The sequence below is a fragment of the Schistocerca gregaria genome, chromosome 2 (genome assembly GCF_023897955.1).
Source record: "Schistocerca gregaria isolate iqSchGreg1 chromosome 2, iqSchGreg1.2, whole genome shotgun sequence".
Lineage (NCBI taxonomy): Eukaryota > Metazoa > Arthropoda > Insecta > Orthoptera > Acrididae > Schistocerca > Schistocerca gregaria.
Genome location: NC_064921.1, coordinates 870022558 through 870038192, shown reverse-complemented (window position 1 = coordinate 870038192; position 15635 = coordinate 870022558). Strand labels below are relative to the sequence as shown.

The 15635-nt window shown below is 51.9% G+C and overlaps 31 non-coding genes across 31 annotated transcripts; 6 read left to right on the top strand and 25 right to left on the bottom strand.

The window, feature by feature from the left end:
- Positions 1-710: 710 nt before the first annotated feature.
- Trnai-aau (transfer RNA isoleucine (anticodon AAU)) lies at positions 711-784 on the bottom strand. Its single transcript has one exon. It is a non-coding gene; the product is annotated as a tRNA-Ile (tRNA).
- A 257-nt stretch (positions 785-1041) lies between these two features.
- Positions 1042-1113, bottom strand: Trnae-uuc (transfer RNA glutamic acid (anticodon UUC)). The gene has a single exon. It is a non-coding gene; the product is annotated as a tRNA-Glu (tRNA).
- A 456-nt stretch (positions 1114-1569) lies between these two features.
- Trnam-cau (transfer RNA methionine (anticodon CAU)) lies at positions 1570-1642 on the bottom strand. The gene has a single exon. It is a non-coding gene; the product is annotated as a tRNA-Met (tRNA).
- A 293-nt stretch (positions 1643-1935) lies between these two features.
- Positions 1936-2006, bottom strand: Trnag-gcc (transfer RNA glycine (anticodon GCC)). The gene has a single exon. It is a non-coding gene; the product is annotated as a tRNA-Gly (tRNA).
- A 330-nt stretch (positions 2007-2336) lies between these two features.
- On the top strand, positions 2337-2408 carry Trnag-ucc (transfer RNA glycine (anticodon UCC)). Its single transcript has one exon. It is a non-coding gene; the product is annotated as a tRNA-Gly (tRNA).
- Positions 2409-3149: 741 nt separating this feature from the next.
- Positions 3150-3223, bottom strand: Trnai-aau (transfer RNA isoleucine (anticodon AAU)). Its single transcript has one exon. It is a non-coding gene; the product is annotated as a tRNA-Ile (tRNA).
- Positions 3224-3480: 257 nt separating this feature from the next.
- On the bottom strand, positions 3481-3552 carry Trnae-uuc (transfer RNA glutamic acid (anticodon UUC)). The gene has a single exon. It is a non-coding gene; the product is annotated as a tRNA-Glu (tRNA).
- A 456-nt stretch (positions 3553-4008) lies between these two features.
- Trnam-cau (transfer RNA methionine (anticodon CAU)) lies at positions 4009-4081 on the bottom strand. The gene has a single exon. It is a non-coding gene; the product is annotated as a tRNA-Met (tRNA).
- A 293-nt stretch (positions 4082-4374) lies between these two features.
- Positions 4375-4445, bottom strand: Trnag-gcc (transfer RNA glycine (anticodon GCC)). The gene has a single exon. It is a non-coding gene; the product is annotated as a tRNA-Gly (tRNA).
- A 331-nt stretch (positions 4446-4776) lies between these two features.
- On the top strand, positions 4777-4848 carry Trnag-ucc (transfer RNA glycine (anticodon UCC)). The gene has a single exon. It is a non-coding gene; the product is annotated as a tRNA-Gly (tRNA).
- A 740-nt stretch (positions 4849-5588) lies between these two features.
- Trnai-aau (transfer RNA isoleucine (anticodon AAU)) lies at positions 5589-5662 on the bottom strand. Its single transcript has one exon. It is a non-coding gene; the product is annotated as a tRNA-Ile (tRNA).
- Positions 5663-5919: 257 nt separating this feature from the next.
- Positions 5920-5991, bottom strand: Trnae-uuc (transfer RNA glutamic acid (anticodon UUC)). The gene has a single exon. It is a non-coding gene; the product is annotated as a tRNA-Glu (tRNA).
- Positions 5992-6447: 456 nt separating this feature from the next.
- Positions 6448-6520, bottom strand: Trnam-cau (transfer RNA methionine (anticodon CAU)). The gene has a single exon. It is a non-coding gene; the product is annotated as a tRNA-Met (tRNA).
- A 293-nt stretch (positions 6521-6813) lies between these two features.
- Trnag-gcc (transfer RNA glycine (anticodon GCC)) lies at positions 6814-6884 on the bottom strand. Its single transcript has one exon. It is a non-coding gene; the product is annotated as a tRNA-Gly (tRNA).
- A 331-nt stretch (positions 6885-7215) lies between these two features.
- On the top strand, positions 7216-7287 carry Trnag-ucc (transfer RNA glycine (anticodon UCC)). The gene has a single exon. It is a non-coding gene; the product is annotated as a tRNA-Gly (tRNA).
- A 740-nt stretch (positions 7288-8027) lies between these two features.
- On the bottom strand, positions 8028-8101 carry Trnai-aau (transfer RNA isoleucine (anticodon AAU)). Its single transcript has one exon. It is a non-coding gene; the product is annotated as a tRNA-Ile (tRNA).
- Positions 8102-8358: 257 nt separating this feature from the next.
- Trnae-uuc (transfer RNA glutamic acid (anticodon UUC)) lies at positions 8359-8430 on the bottom strand. Its single transcript has one exon. It is a non-coding gene; the product is annotated as a tRNA-Glu (tRNA).
- A 456-nt stretch (positions 8431-8886) lies between these two features.
- Positions 8887-8959, bottom strand: Trnam-cau (transfer RNA methionine (anticodon CAU)). Its single transcript has one exon. It is a non-coding gene; the product is annotated as a tRNA-Met (tRNA).
- Positions 8960-9252: 293 nt separating this feature from the next.
- On the bottom strand, positions 9253-9323 carry Trnag-gcc (transfer RNA glycine (anticodon GCC)). The gene has a single exon. It is a non-coding gene; the product is annotated as a tRNA-Gly (tRNA).
- Positions 9324-9654: 331 nt separating this feature from the next.
- Trnag-ucc (transfer RNA glycine (anticodon UCC)) lies at positions 9655-9726 on the top strand. Its single transcript has one exon. It is a non-coding gene; the product is annotated as a tRNA-Gly (tRNA).
- Positions 9727-10466: 740 nt separating this feature from the next.
- On the bottom strand, positions 10467-10540 carry Trnai-aau (transfer RNA isoleucine (anticodon AAU)). The gene has a single exon. It is a non-coding gene; the product is annotated as a tRNA-Ile (tRNA).
- Positions 10541-10797: 257 nt separating this feature from the next.
- Trnae-uuc (transfer RNA glutamic acid (anticodon UUC)) lies at positions 10798-10869 on the bottom strand. The gene has a single exon. It is a non-coding gene; the product is annotated as a tRNA-Glu (tRNA).
- A 456-nt stretch (positions 10870-11325) lies between these two features.
- On the bottom strand, positions 11326-11398 carry Trnam-cau (transfer RNA methionine (anticodon CAU)). The gene has a single exon. It is a non-coding gene; the product is annotated as a tRNA-Met (tRNA).
- A 293-nt stretch (positions 11399-11691) lies between these two features.
- Positions 11692-11762, bottom strand: Trnag-gcc (transfer RNA glycine (anticodon GCC)). Its single transcript has one exon. It is a non-coding gene; the product is annotated as a tRNA-Gly (tRNA).
- Positions 11763-12093: 331 nt separating this feature from the next.
- Positions 12094-12165, top strand: Trnag-ucc (transfer RNA glycine (anticodon UCC)). The gene has a single exon. It is a non-coding gene; the product is annotated as a tRNA-Gly (tRNA).
- A 741-nt stretch (positions 12166-12906) lies between these two features.
- Trnai-aau (transfer RNA isoleucine (anticodon AAU)) lies at positions 12907-12980 on the bottom strand. The gene has a single exon. It is a non-coding gene; the product is annotated as a tRNA-Ile (tRNA).
- A 257-nt stretch (positions 12981-13237) lies between these two features.
- Positions 13238-13309, bottom strand: Trnae-uuc (transfer RNA glutamic acid (anticodon UUC)). Its single transcript has one exon. It is a non-coding gene; the product is annotated as a tRNA-Glu (tRNA).
- A 456-nt stretch (positions 13310-13765) lies between these two features.
- On the bottom strand, positions 13766-13838 carry Trnam-cau (transfer RNA methionine (anticodon CAU)). The gene has a single exon. It is a non-coding gene; the product is annotated as a tRNA-Met (tRNA).
- Positions 13839-14131: 293 nt separating this feature from the next.
- On the bottom strand, positions 14132-14202 carry Trnag-gcc (transfer RNA glycine (anticodon GCC)). The gene has a single exon. It is a non-coding gene; the product is annotated as a tRNA-Gly (tRNA).
- Positions 14203-14533: 331 nt separating this feature from the next.
- Trnag-ucc (transfer RNA glycine (anticodon UCC)) lies at positions 14534-14605 on the top strand. Its single transcript has one exon. It is a non-coding gene; the product is annotated as a tRNA-Gly (tRNA).
- A 736-nt stretch (positions 14606-15341) lies between these two features.
- On the bottom strand, positions 15342-15415 carry Trnai-aau (transfer RNA isoleucine (anticodon AAU)). The gene has a single exon. It is a non-coding gene; the product is annotated as a tRNA-Ile (tRNA).
- Positions 15416-15635: the final 220 nt, after the last annotated feature.

Below are 15635 nucleotides of genomic sequence, written 5' to 3'. Positions count from 1 at the left end.
TTGCCACGCGTCATTAAATTAATGTTTCTTTCCTCCTCTTACTGGCTGCAGGCCACCCTATATTGTGTGCGTCGATTCCGCTTGAGTCTCGACTTGTCTCGACTTTGCTCGGCTGACGCGAGAGCTGACGCTCTCCAATCGGCCTATATCAGAAGGACAAGCACGCGAAACGACTGAGAGAGGTATGGCGAGGCGGGCACAACATTACTTATGCCTCAAGTAAAGACCTGCTGCCTGTTATCGTGCATTGTGTGATTTTACATGTTCTGTCAGACAAATTCAGTTTTATTACTAGCACATTTCTTTTTTTCTTTGTTGAAAATTTTACAACACGCTCCTTCATTTCACTGTGGCCGCACGGCGCGACTTGGCATACCGAGAGGCAAAACGTGGCGCCAGTGCCCTAGACCGAATAGCGCTGCAGCTCCGAAACCGACGAGAAAAGAGAAATACGAATTGAAACTGTCGGCAGCGCCCTGTGTTCGCAGGCGGTCACCCGCCCAAGCACTGACAACGCCCAGCGTCGCGCAGTAGCGGTGATCGGACGACAAACTGTGTGTTCAGCGTGCTGTGACCTGTGAAGTGTTTTAGCGCGTCCCGACAAGTCGCTTTCGGGTCCCCTATCAGCTCCCACACAATGTGACGATTTCTTTGTCACCATACTTGCCCGGGGAAATCGGCGTTGCCTTTTTGAAGTAGTAAAATCGAAGTGGCCCGTGGGGGGATCGAACCCACGACCTTCGCGTTATTAGCACGACGCTCTAACCAACTGAGCTAACGGGCCTCGGTGCACTCCGTCTTCCAGCGCTTAGACGGAGTGGCTCTGCGTATTTACAGGTAACATTTCTATGGTAGCAGTCCAACAGTGGACCAGGGTCTCTTCTCCCTTTATTCCGCTGCTCGTAGTAATTTCATTGCGTGCCCGTTTCTCTCGACTGTTTTCAGCTCACGTTTATGAACCATTAGCTATAACGCGAGGAGGACGTGAAACAGCATTTCGCAGGGTCCAAACTTGTCGTGATTTGTTCCGAAAAAATTACATTCCGGTACCGGGAATCGAACCCAGGCCTCCTGGGTGAAAGCCAGGTATCCTAGCCACTAGACCACACCGGACGCGCACGCTTATTTTTGGGGTATACACCCCCTCCACTGGCTTTCCGTGTCGCACTTTCCCTGTTTGCGAGCATCTTTTCGCTCTCCCATGCCGAGGCGCGCATGGCAAAAGTCACAGTCCGTTGCTTTTGGCCTCGTTGTTACAGGGGTAGGAGGAAAAGCAAAGCTGTGAGTAGTAATATTTATTTACTTATTTCGCAAGTAAAGACCTGCAGCCTGTCATTATATAGCAGGTCATACACTGTGTGACTTTACATGTTATATCATACGAAATTCAGTTTTATTACTAGTACATTTTTTCTTGAAAATTTCACAAAAGAACTGCAAGTAGTAATAACGGGAAGTAAGCATTTTCACGCTGAGTTGTTGAAGCCTTATGGATAACAAACTACAAGCTGTTTTGCTCCTTCGCAACCCCAGAGCCGTCAATTTAGCTGTGAACGGAAGTAAATTAAATGCCCCGGGTGAGGATCGAACTCACGACCTTAAGATTATGAGACTTACGCGCTGCCTACTGCGCTACCGAGGCACGTGATGGCCAAACCTTCTGGAATCTCGGCAAGTAGCAAATACTAGTGGTAGAGAGTCTGCACTTGCTGGCTCATTTCTTCTGTTACTACACGTGCATTCCTGGCGCTGCAGGCAACTTGCGATGATAGGCCGACGCCAGTATGCACAATAGCACGCAGGAGTCCAAACGAGAAGACGTGCGCGCTGCGTGTTTGGTTGTTTCCACACGGAATCCCGCGGTTCATTCTCGTGGCCCACGCACTTCGAGTGCGAAGGACACGCAGCTCCACTATCGGGGAAAAAACAAAATGATGCATCGGCCGGGAATCGAACCCGGGCCGCCCGCGTGGCAGGCGAGCATTCTACCACTGAACCACCGATGCTCAGCTAGTTTGCAGCTTCCTTGTGCTTTCCGCGGCAGACGTCTGAAGGGAAAGTGGGACTGCCGTCCAGCGCCGTGGCATCCTCTCGAGAGAATGCTACAAACGCTGAACACACGCGAGACAGATTTAAAAATGACGCCCGAACGCGATCGTCTAAGTAGTGTTGCGGCGCACGCACGCGACGACTCTTGCCAAAGGACGCGAAATGTGCGTAGAGACGCTGTCTGGATGCGCTCGCCTACCCCGTAATGCGCCTGCTGCTGCGACCACCTTCAGCCGCCGCCGACAGGCGGGAAGCAGCACAGCGCGGCGTGCGCGGAAGAAAACCGTGCGGTGGTGGTGTAATGGTCAGCATAGTTGCCTTCCAAGCAGTTGATCCGGGTTCGATTCCCGGCCACCGCAGCCTGCGTTTTACTTCTGCGTATGAGTACTTTTGCCACGCGTCATTAAATTAATGTTTCTTTCCTCCTCTTACTGGCTGCAGGCCACCCTATATTGTGTGCGTCGATTCCGCTTGAGTCTCGACTTGTCTCGACTTTGCTCGGCTGACGCGAGAGCTGACGCTCTCCAATCGGCCTATATCAGAAGAACAAGCACGCGAAACGACTGAGAGAGGTATGGCGAGGCGGGCACAACATTACTTATGCCTCAAGTAAAGACCTGCTGCCTGTTATCGTGCATTGTGTGATTTTACATGTTCTGTCAGACAAATTCAGTTTTATTACTAGCACATTTCTTTTTTTCTTTGTTGAAAATTTTACAACACGCTCCTTCATTTCACTGTGGCCGCACGGCGCGACTTGGCATACCGAGAGGCAAAACGTGGCGCCAGTGCCCTAGACCGAATAGCGCTGCAGCTCCGAAACCGACGAGAAAAGAGAAATACGAATTGAAACTGTCGGCAGCGCCCTGTGTTCGCAGGCGGTCACCCGCCCAAGCACTGACAACGCCCAGCGTCGCGCAGTAGCGGTGATCGGACGACAAACTGTGTGTTCAGCGTGCTGTGACCTGTGAAGTGTTTTAGCGCGTCCCGACAAGTCGCTTTCGGGTCCCCTATCAGCTCCCACACAATGTGACGATTTCTTTGTCACCATACTTGCCCGGGGAAATCGGCGTTGCCTTTTTGAAGTAGTAAAATCGAAGTGGCCCGTGGGGGGATCGAACCCACGACCTTCGCGTTATTAGCACGACGCTCTAACCAACTGAGCTAACGGGCCTCGGTGCACTCCGTCTTCCAGCGCTTAGACGGAGTGGCTCTGCGTATTTACAGGTAACATTTCTATGGTAGCAGTCCAACAGTGGACCAGGGTCTCTTCTCCCTTTATTCCGCTGCTCGTAGTAATTTCATTGCGTGCCCGTTTCTCTCGACTGTTTTCAGCTCACGTTTATGAACCATTAGCTATAACGCGAGGAGGACGTGAAACAGCATTTCGCAGGGTCCAAACTTGTCGTGATTTGTTCCGAAAAAATTACATTCCGGTACCGGGAATCGAACCCAGGCCTCCTGGGTGAAAGCCAGGTATCCTAGCCACTAGACCACACCGGACGCGCACGCTTATTTTTGGGGTATACACCCCCTCCACTGGCTTTCCGTGTCGCACTTTCCCTGTTTGCGAGCATCTTTTCGCTCTCCCATGCCGAGGCGCGCATGGCAAAAGTCACAGTCCGTTGCTTTTGGCCTCGTTGTTACAGGGGTAGGAGGAAAAGCAAAGCTGTGAGTAGTAATATTTATTTACTTATTTCGCAAGTAAAGACCTGCAGCCTGTCATTATATAGCAGGTCATACACTGTGTGACTTTACATGTTATATCATACGAAATTCAGTTTTATTACTAGTACATTTTTTCTTGAAAATTTCACAAAAGAACTGCAAGTAGTAATAACGGGAAGTAAGCATTTTCACGCTGAGTTGTTGAAGCCTTATGGATAACAAACTACAAGCTGTTTTGCTCCTTCGCAACCCCAGAGCCGTCAATTTAGCTGTGAACGGAAGTAAATTAAATGCCCCGGGTGAGGATCGAACTCACGACCTTAAGATTATGAGACTTACGCGCTGCCTACTGCGCTACCGAGGCACGTGATGGCCAAACCTTCTGGAATCTCGGCAAGTAGCAAATACTAGTGGTAGAGAGTCTGCACTTGCTGGCTCATTTCTTCTGTTACTACACGTGCATTCCTGGCGCTGCAGGCAACTTGCGATGATAGGCCGACGCCAGTATGCACAATAGCACGCAGGAGTCCAAACGAGAAGACGTGCGCGCTGCGTGTTTGGTTGTTTCCACACGGAATCCCGCGGTTCATTCTCGTGGCCCACGCACTTCGAGTGCGAAGGACACGCAGCTCCACTATCGGGGAAAAAACAAAATGATGCATCGGCCGGGAATCGAACCCGGGCCGCCCGCGTGGCAGGCGAGCATTCTACCACTGAACCACCGATGCTCAGCTAGTTTGCAGCTTCCTTGTGCTTTCCGCGGCAGACGTCTGAAGGGAAAGTGGGACTGCCGTCCAGCGCCGTGGCATCCTCTCGAGAGAATGCTACAAACGCTGAATCCTGCGCTGCACTGCTTAAAAATGACGCCCGAACGCGATCGTCTAAGTAGTGTTGCGGCGCACGCACGCGACGACTCTTGCCAAAGGACGCGAAATGTGCGTAGAGACGCTGTCTGGATGCGCTCGCCTACCCCGTAATGCGCCTGCTGCTGCGACCACCTTCAGCCGCCGCCGACAGGCGGGAAGCAGACACAGCGCGGCGTGCGCGGAAGAAAACCGTGCGGTGGTGGTGTAATGGTCAGCATAGTTGCCTTCCAAGCAGTTGATCCGGGTTCGATTCCCGGCCACCGCAGCCTGCGTTTTACTTCTGCGTATGAGTACTTTTGCCACGCGTCATTAAATTAATGTTTCTTTCCTCCTCTTACTGGCTGCAGGCCACCCTATATTGTGTGCGTCGATTCCGCTTGAGTCTCGACTTGTCTCGACTTTGCTCGGCTGACGCGAGAGCTGACGCTCTCCAATCGGCCTATATCAGAAGGACAAGCACGCGAAACGACTGAGAGAGGTATGGCGAGGCGGGCACAACATTACTTATGCCTCAAGTAAAGACCTGCTGCCTGTTATCGTGCATTGTGTGATTTTACATGTTCTGTCAGACAAATTCAGTTTTATTACTAGCACATTTCTTTTTTTCTTTGTTGAAAATTTTACAACACGCTCCTTCATTTCACTGTGGCCGCACGGCGCGACTTGGCATACCGAGAGGCAAAACGTGGCGCCAGTGCCCTAGACCGAATAGCGCTGCAGCTCCGAAACCGACGAGAAAAGAGAAATACGAATTGAAACTGTCGGCAGCGCCCTGTGTTCGCAGGCGGTCACCCGCCCAAGCACTGACAACGCCCAGCGTCGCGCAGTAGCGGTGATCGGACGACAAACTGTGTGTTCAGCGTGCTGTGACCTGTGAAGTGTTTTAGCACGTCCCGACAAGTCGCTTTCGGGTCCCCTATCAGCTCCCACACAATGTGACGATTTCTTTGTCACCATACTTGCCGGGGAAATCGGCGTTGCCTTTTTGAAGTAGTAAAATCGAAGTGGCCCGTGGGGGGATCGAACCCACGACCTTCGCGTTATTAGCACGACGCTCTAACCAACTGAGCTAACGGGCCTCGGTGCACTCCGTCTTCCAGCGCTTAGACGGAGTGGCTCTGCGTATTTACAGGTAACATTTCTATGGTAGCAGTCCAACAGTGGACCAGGGTCTCTTCTCCCTTTATTCCGCTGCTCGTAGTAATTTCATTGCGTGCCCGTTTCTCTCGACTGTTTTCAGCTCACGTTTATGAACCATTAGCTATAACGCGAGGAGGACGTGAAACAGCATTTCGCAGGGTCCAAACTTGTCGTGATTTGTTCCGAAAAAATTACATTCCGGTACCGGGAATCGAACCCAGGCCTCCTGGGTGAAAGCCAGGTATCCTAGCCACTAGACCACACCGGACGCGCACGCTTATTTTTGGGGTATACACCCCCTCCACTGGCTTTCCGTGTCGCACTTTCCCTGTTTGCGAGCATCTTTTCGCTCTCCCATGCCGAGGCGCGCATGGCAAAAGTCACAGTCCGTTGCTTTTGGCCTCGTTGTTACAGGGGTAGGAGGAAAAGCAAAGCTGTGAGTAGTAATATTTATTTACTTATTTCGCAAGTAAAGACCTGCAGCCTGTCATTATATAGCAGGTCATACACTGTGTGACTTTACATGTTATATCATACGAAATTCAGTTTTATTACTAGTACATTTTTTCTTGAAAATTTCACAAAAGAACTGCAAGTAGTAATAACGGGAAGTAAGCATTTTCACGCTGAGTTGTTGAAGCCTTATGGATAACAAACTGCAAGCTGTTTTGCTCCTTCGCAACCCCAGAGCCGTCAATTTAGCTGTGAACGGAAGTAAATTAAATGCCCCGGGTGAGGATCGAACTCACGACTTTAAGATTATGAGACTTACGCGCTGCCTACTGCGCTACCGAGGCACGTGATGGCCAAACCTTCTGGAATCTCGGCAAGTAGCAAATACTAGTGGTAGAGAGTCTGCACTTGCTGGCTCATTTCTTCTGTTACTACACGTGCATTCCCGGCGCTGCAGGCAACTTGCGATGATAGGCCGACGCCAGTATGCACAATAGCACGCAGGAGTCCAAACGAGAAGACGTGCGCGCTGCGTGTTTGGTTGTTTCCACACGGAATCCCGCGGTTCATTCTCGTGGCCCACGCACTTCGAGTGCGAAGGACACGCAGCTCCACTATCGGGGAAAAAACAAAATGATGCATCGGCCGGGAATCGAACCCGGGCCGCCCGCGTGGCAGGCGAGCATTCTACCACTGAACCACCGATGCTCAGCTAGTTTGCAGCTTCCTTGTGCTCTCCGCGGCAGACGTCTGAAGGGAAAGTGGGACTGCCGTCCAGCGCCGTGGCATCCTCTCGAGAGAATGCTACAAACGCTGAATCCTGCGCTGCACTGCTTAAAAATGACGCCCGAACGCGATCGTCTAAGTAGTGTTGCGGCGCACGCACGCGACGACTCTTGCCAAAGGACGCGAAATGTGCGTAGAGACGCTGTCTGGATGCGCTCGCCTACCCCGTAATGCGCCTGCTGCTGCGACCACCTTCAGCCGCCGCCGACAGGCGGGAAGCAGACACAGCGCGGCGTGCGCGGAAGAAAACCGTGCGGTGGTGGTGTAATGGTCAGCATAGTTGCCTTCCAAGCAGTTGATCCGGGTTCGATTCCCGGCCACCGCAGCCTGCGTTTTACTTCTGCGTATGAGTACTTTTGCCACGCGTCATTAAATTAATGTTTCTTTCCTCCTCTTACTGGCTGCAGGCCACCCTATATTGTGTGCGTCGATTCCGCTTGAGTCTCGACTTGTCTCGACTTTGCTCGGCTGACGCGAGAGCTGACGCTCTCCAATCGGCCTATATCAGAAGGACAAGCACGCGAAACGACTGAGAGAGGTATGGCGAGGCGGGCACGACATTACTTATGCCTCAAGTAAAGACCTGCTGCCTGTTATCGTGCATTGTGTGATTTTACATGTTCTGTCAGACAAATTCAGTTTTATTACTAGCACATTTCTTTTTTTCTTTGTTGAAAATTTTACAACACGCTCCTTCATTTCACTGTGGCCGCACGGCGCGACTTGGCATACCGAGAGGCAAAACGTGGCGCCAGTGCCCTAGACCGAATAGCGCTGCAGCTCCGAAACCGACGAGAAAAGAGAAATACGAATTGAAACTGTCGGCAGCGCCCTGTGTTCGCAGGCGGTCACCCGCCCAAGCACTGACAACGCCCAGCGTCGCGCAGTAGCGGTGATCGGACGACAAACTGTGTGTTCAGCGTGCTGTGACCTGTGAAGTGTTTTAGCACGTCCCGACAAGTCGCTTTCGGGTCCCCTATCAGCTCCCACACAATGTGACGATTTCTTTGTCACCATACTTGCCGGGGAAATCGGCGTTGCCTTTTTGAAGTAGTAAAATCGAAGTGGCCCGTGGGGGGATCGAACCCACGACCTTCGCGTTATTAGCACGACGCTCTAACCAACTGAGCTAACGGGCCTCGGTGCACTCCGTCTTCCAGCGCTTAGACGGAGTGGCTCTGCGTATTTACAGGTAACATTTCTATGGTAGCAGTCCAACAGTGGACCAGGGTCTCTTCTCCCTTTATTCCGCTGCTCGTAGTAATTTCATTGCGTGCCCGTTTCTCTCGACTGTTTTCAGCTCACGTTTATGAACCATTAGCTATAACGCGAGGAGGACGTGAAACAGCATTTCGCAGGGTCCAAACTTGTCGTGATTTGTTCCGAAAAAATTACATTCCGGTACCGGGAATCGAACCCAGGCCTCCTGGGTGAAAGCCAGGTATCCTAGCCACTAGACCACACCGGACGCGCACGCTTATTTTTGGGGTATACACCCCCTCCACTGGCTTTCCGTGTCGCACTTTCCCTGTTTGCGAGCATCTTTTCGCTCTCCCATGCCGAGGCGCGCATGGCAAAAGTCACAGTCCGTTGCTTTTGGCCTCGTTGTTACAGGGGTAGGAGGAAAAGCAAAGCTGTGAGTAGTAATATTTATTTACTTATTTCGCAAGTAAAGACCTGCAGCCTGTCATTATATAGCAGGTCATACACTGTGTGACTTTACATGTTATATCATACGAAATTCAGTTTTATTACTAGTACATTTTTTCTTGAAAATTTCACAAAAGAACTGCAAGTAGTAATAACGGGAAGTAAGCATTTTCACGCTGAGTTGTTGAAGCCTTATGGATAACAAACTGCAAGCTGTTTTGCTCCTTCGCAACCCCAGAGCCGTCAATTTAGCTGTGAACGGAAGTAAATTAAATGCCCCGGGTGAGGATCGAACTCACGACTTTAAGATTATGAGACTTACGCGCTGCCTACTGCGCTACCGAGGCACGTGATGGCCAAACCTTCTGGAATCTCGGCAAGTAGCAAATACTAGTGGTAGAGAGTCTGCACTTGCTGGCTCATTTCTTCTGTTACTACACGTGCATTCCCGGCGCTGCAGGCAACTTGCGATGATAGGCCGACGCCAGTATGCACAATAGCACGCAGGAGTCCAAACGAGAAGACGTGCGCGCTGCGTGTTTGGTTGTTTCCACACGGAATCCCGCGGTTCATTCTCGTGGCCCACGCACTTCGAGTGCGAAGGACACGCAGCTCCACTATCGGGGAAAAAACAAAATGATGCATCGGCCGGGAATCGAACCCGGGCCGCCCGCGTGGCAGGCGAGCATTCTACCACTGAACCACCGATGCTCAGCTAGTTTGCAGCTTCCTTGTGCTCTCCGCGGCAGACGTCTGAAGGGAAAGTGGGACTGCCGTCCAGCGCCGTGGCATCCTCTCGAGAGAATGCTACAAACGCTGAATCCTGCGCTGCACTGCTTAAAAATGACGCCCGAACGCGATCGTCTAAGTAGTGTTGCGGCGCACGCACGCGACGACTCTTGCCAAAGGACGCGAAATGTGCGTAGAGACGCTGTCTGGATGCGCTCGCCTACCCCGTAATGCGCCTGCTGCTGCGACCACCTTCAGCCGCCGCCGACAGGCGGGAAGCAGACACAGCGCGGCGTGCGCGGAAGAAAACCGTGCGGTGGTGGTGTAATGGTCAGCATAGTTGCCTTCCAAGCAGTTGATCCGGGTTCGATTCCCGGCCACCGCAGCCTGCGTTTTACTTCTGCGTATGAGTACTTTTGCCACGCGTCATTAAATTAATGTTTCTTTCCTCCTCTTACTGGCTGCAGGCCACCCTATATTGTGTGCGTCGATTCCGCTTGAGTCTCGACTTGTCTCGACTTTGCTCGGCTGACGCGAGAGCTGACGCTCTCCAATCGGCCTATATCAGAAGGACAAGCACGCGAAACGACTGAGAGAGGTATGGCGAGGCGGGCACGACATTACTTATGCCTCAAGTAAAGACCTGCTGCCTGTTATCGTGCATTGTGTGATTTTACATGTTCTGTCAGACAAATTCAGTTTTATTACTAGCACATTTCTTTTTTTCTTTGTTGAAAATTTTACAACACGCTCCTTCATTTCACTGTGGCCGCACGGCGCGACTTGGCATACCGAGAGGCAAAACGTGGCGCCAGTGCCCTAGACCGAATAGCGCTGCAGCTCCGAAACCGACGAGAAAAGAGAAATACGAATTGAAACTGTCGGCAGCGCCCTGTGTTCGCAGGCGGTCACCCGCCCAAGCACTGACAACGCCCAGCGTCGCGCAGTAGCGGTGATCGGACGACAAACTGTGTGTTCAGCGTGCTGTGACCTGTGAAGTGTTTTAGCGCGTCCCGACAAGTCGCTTTCGGGTCCCCTATCAGCTCCCACACAATGTGACGATTTCTTTGTCACCATACTTGCCGGGGAAATCGGCGTTGCCTTTTTGAAGTAGTAAAATCGAAGTGGCCCGTGGGGGGATCGAACCCACGACCTTCGCGTTATTAGCACGACGCTCTAACCAACTGAGCTAACGGGCCTCGGTGCACTCCGTCTTCCAGCGCTTAGACGGAGTGGCTCTGCGTATTTACAGGTAACATTTCTATGGTAGCAGTCCAACAGTGGACCAGGGTCTCTTCTCCCTTTATTCCGCTGCTCGTAGTAATTTCATTGCGTGCCCGTTTCTCTCGACTGTTTTCAGCTCACGTTTATGAACCATTAGCTATAACGCGAGGAGGACGTGAAACAGCATTTCGCAGGGTCCAAACTTGTCGTGATTTGTTCCGAAAAAATTACATTCCGGTACCGGGAATCGAACCCAGGCCTCCTGGGTGAAAGCCAGGTATCCTAGCCACTAGACCACACCGGACGCGCACGCTTATTTTTGGGGTATACACCCCCTCCACTGGCTTTCCGTGTCGCACTTTCCCTGTTTGCGAGCATCTTTTCGCTCTCCCATGCCGAGGCGCGCATGGCAAAAGTCACAGTCCGTTGCTTTTGGCCTCGTTGTTACAGGGGTAGGAGGAAAAGCAAAGCTGTGAGTAGTAATATTTATTTACTTATTTCGCAAGTAAAGACCTGCAGCCTGTCATTATATAGCAGGTCATACACTGTGTGACTTTACATGTTATATCATACGAAATTCAGTTTTATTACTAGTACATTTTTTCTTGAAAATTTCACAAAAGAACTGCAAGTAGTAATAACGGGAAGTAAGCATTTTCACGCTGAGTTGTTGAAGCCTTATGGATAACAAACTGCAAGCTGTTTTGCTCCTTCGCAACCCCAGAGCCGTCAATTTAGCTGTGAACGGAAGTAAATTAAATGCCCCGGGTGAGGATCGAACTCACGACTTTAAGATTATGAGACTTACGCGCTGCCTACTGCGCTACCGAGGCACGTGATGGCCATACCTTCTGGAATCTCGGCAAGTAGCAAATACTAGTGGTAGAGAGTCTGCACTTGCTGGCTCATTTCTTCTGTTACTACACGTGCATTCCCGGCGCTGCAGGCAACTTGCGATGATAGGCCGACGCCAGTATGCACAATAGCACGCAGGAGTCCAAACGAGAAGACGTGCGCGCTGCGTGTTTGGTTGTTTCCACACGGAATCCCGCGGTTCATTCTCGTGGCCCACGCACTTCGAGTGCGAAGGACACGCAGCTCCACTATCGGGGAAAAAACAAAATGATGCATCGGCCGGGAATCGAACCCGGGCCGCCCGCGTGGCAGGCGAGCATTCTACCACTGAACCACCGATGCTCAGCTAGTTTGCAGCTTCCTTGTGCTCTCCGCGGCAGACGTCTGAAGGGAAAGTGGGACTGCCGTCCAGCGCCGTGGCATCCTCTCGAGAGAATGCTACAAACGCTGAATCCTGCGCTGCACTGCTTAAAAATGACGCCCGAACGCGATCGTCTAAGTAGTGTTGCGGCGCACGCACGCGACGACTCTTGCCAAAGGACGCGAAATGTGCGTAGAGACGCTGTCTGGATGCGCTCGCCTACCCCGTAATGCGCCTGCTGCTGCGACCACCTTCAGCCGCCGCCGACAGGCGGGAAGCAGACACAGCGCGGCGTGCGCGGAAGAAAACCGTGCGGTGGTGGTGTAATGGTCAGCATAGTTGCCTTCCAAGCAGTTGATCCGGGTTCGATTCCCGGCCACCGCAGCCTGCGTTTTACTTCTGCGTATGAGTACTTTTGCCACGCGTCATTAAATTAATGTTTCTTTCCTCCTCTTACTGGCTGCAGGCCACCCTATATTGTGTGCGTCGATTCCGCTTGAGTCTCGACTTGTCTCGACTTTGCTCGGCTGACGCGAGAGCTGACGCTCTCCAATCGGCCTATATCAGAAGGACAAGCACGCGAAACGACTGAGAGAGGTATGGCGAGGCGGGCACAACATTACTTATGCCTCAAGTAAAGACCTGCTGCCTGTTATCGTGCATTGTGTGATTTTACATGTTCTGTCAGACAAATTCAGTTTTATTACTAGCACATTTCTTTTTTTCTTTGTTGAAAATTTTACAACACGCTCCTTCATTTCACTGTGGCCGCACGGCGCGACTTGGCATACCGAGAGGCAAAACGTGGCGCCAGTGCCCTAGACCGAATAGCGCTGCAGCTCCGAAACCGACGAGAAAAGAGAAATACGAATTGAAACTGTCGGCAGCGCCCTGTGTTCGCAGGCGGTCACCCGCCCAAGCACTGACAACGCCCAGCGTCGCGCAGTAGCGGTGATCGGACGACAAACTGTGTGTTCAGCGTGCTGTGACCTGTGAAGTGTTTTAGCGCGTCCCGACAAGTCGCTTTCGGGTCCCCTATCAGCTCCCACACAATGTGACGATTTCTTTGTCACCATACTTGCCCGGGGAAATCGGCGTTGCCTTTTTGAAGTAGTAAAATCGAAGTGGCCCGTGGGGGGATCGAACCCACGACCTTCGCGTTATTAGCACGACGCTCTAACCAACTGAGCTAACGGGCCTCGGTGCACTCCGTCTTCCAGCGCTTAGACGGAGTGGCTCTGCGTATTTACAGGTAACATTTCTATGGTAGCAGTCCAACAGTGGACCAGGGTCTCTTCTCCCTTTATTCCGCTGCTCGTAGTAATTTCATTGCGTGCCCGTTTCTCTCGACTGTTTTCAGCTCACGTTTATGAACCAGTAGCTATAACGCGAGGAGGACGTGAAACAGCATTTCGCAGGGTCCAAACTTGTCGTGATTTGTTCCGAAAAAATTACATTCCGGTACCGGGAATCGAACCCGGGCCTCCTGGGTGAAAGCCAGGTATCCTAGCCACTAGACCACACCGGACGCGCACGCTTATTTTTGGGGTTTACACCCCCTCCACTGGCTTTCCGTGTCGCACTTTCCCTGTTTGCGAGCATCTTTTCGCTCTCCCATGCCGAGGCGCGCATGGCAAAAGTCACAGTCCGTTGCTTTTGGCCTCGTTGTTACAGGGGTAGGAGGAAAAGCAAAGCTGTGAGTAGTAATATTTATTTACTTATTTCGCAAGTAAAGACCTGCAGCCTGTCATTATATAGCAGGTCATACACTGTGTGACTTTACATGTTATATCATACGAAATTCAGTTTTATTACTAGTACATTTTTTCTTGAAAATTTCACAAAAGAACTGCAAGTAGTAATAACGGGAAGTAAGCATTTTCACGCTGAGTTGTTGAAGCCTTATGGATAACAAACTACAAGCTGTTTTGCTCCTTCGCAACCCCAGAGCCGTCAATTTAGCTGTGAACGGAAGTAAATTAAATGCCCCGGGTGAGGATCGAACTCACGACCTTAAGATTATGAGACTTACGCGCTGCCTACTGCGCTACCGAGGCACGCGATGGCCAAACCTTCTGGAATCTCGGCAAGTAGCAAATACTAGTGGTAGAGAGTCTGCACTTGCTGGCTCATTTCTTCTGTTACTACACGTGCATTCCCGGCGCTGCAGGCAACTTGCGATGATAGGCCGACGCCAGTATGCACAATAGCACGCAGGAGTCCAAACGAGAAGACGTGCGCGCTGCGTGTTTGGTTGTTTCCACACGGAATCCCGCGGTTCATTCTCGTGGCCCACGCACTTCGAGTGCGAAGGACACGCAGCTCCACTATCGGGGAAAAAACAAAATGATGCATCGGCCGGGAATCGAACCCGGGCCGCCCGCGTGGCAGGCGAGCATTCTACCACTGAACCACCGATGCTCAGCTAGTTTGCAGCTTCCTTGTGCTTTCCGCGGCAGACGTCTGAAGGGAAAGTGGGACTGCCGTCCAGCGCCGTGGCATCCTCTCGAGAGAATGCTACAAACGCTGAATCCTGCGCTGCACTGCTTAAAAATGACGCCCGAACGCGATCGTCTAAGTAGTGTTGCGGCGCACGCACGCGACGACTCTTGCCAAAGGACGCGAAATGTGCGTAGAGACGCTGTCTGGATGCGCTCGCCTACCCCGTAATGCGCCTGCTGCTGCGACCACCTTCAGCCGCCGCCGACAGGCGGGAAGCAGACACAGCGCGGCGTGCGCGGAAGAAAACCGTGCGGTGGTGGTGTAATGGTCAGCATAGTTGCCTTCCAAGCAGTTGATCCGGGTTCGATTCCCGGCCACCGCAGCCTGCGTTTTACTTCTGCGTATGAGTACTTTTGCCACGCGTCATTAAATTAATGTTTCTTTCCTCCTCTTACTGGCTGCAGGCCACCCTATATTGTGTGCGTCGATTCCGCTTGAGTCTCGACTTGTCTCGACTTTGCTCGGCTGACGCGAGAGCTGACGCTCTCCAATCGGCCTATATCAGAAGGACAAGCACGCGAAACGACTGAGAGAGGTATGGCGAGGCGGGCACAACATTACTTATGCCTCAAGTAAAGACCTGCTGCCTGTTATCGTGCATTGTGTGATTTTACATGTTCTGTCAGACAAATTCAGTTTTATTACTAGCACATTTCTTTTTTTCTTTGTTGTTTACAACACGCTCCTTCATTTCACTGTGGCCGCACGGCGCGACTTGGCATACCGAGAGGCAAAACGTGGCGCCAGTGCCCTAGACCGAATAGCGCTGCAGCTCCGAAACCGACGAGAAAAGAGAAATACGAATTGAAACTGTCGGCAGCGCCCTGTGTTCGCAGGCGGTCACCCGCCCAAGCACTGACAACGCCCAGCGTCGCGCAGTAGCGGTGATCGGACGACAAACTGTGTGTTCAGCGTGCTGTGACCTGTGAAGTGTTTTAGCGCGTCCCGACAAGTCGCTTTCGGGTCCCCTATCAGCTCCCACACAATGTGACGATTTCTTTGTCACCATACTTGCCCGGGGAAATCGGCGTTGCCTTTTTGAAGTAGTAAAATCGAAGTGGCCCGTGGGGGGATCGAACCCACGACCTTCGCGTTATTAGCACGACGCTCTAACCAACTGAGCTAACGGGCCTCGGTGCACTCCGTCTTCCAGCGCTTAGACGGAGTGGCTCTGCGTATTTACAGGTAACATTTCTATGGTAGCAGTCCAACAGTGGACCAGGGTCTCTTCTCCCTTTATTCCGCTGCTCGTAGTAATTTCATTGCGTGCCCGTTTCTCTCGACTGTTTTCAGCTCACGTTTATGAACCAGTAGCTATAACGCGAGGAGGACGTGAAACAGCATTTCGCAGG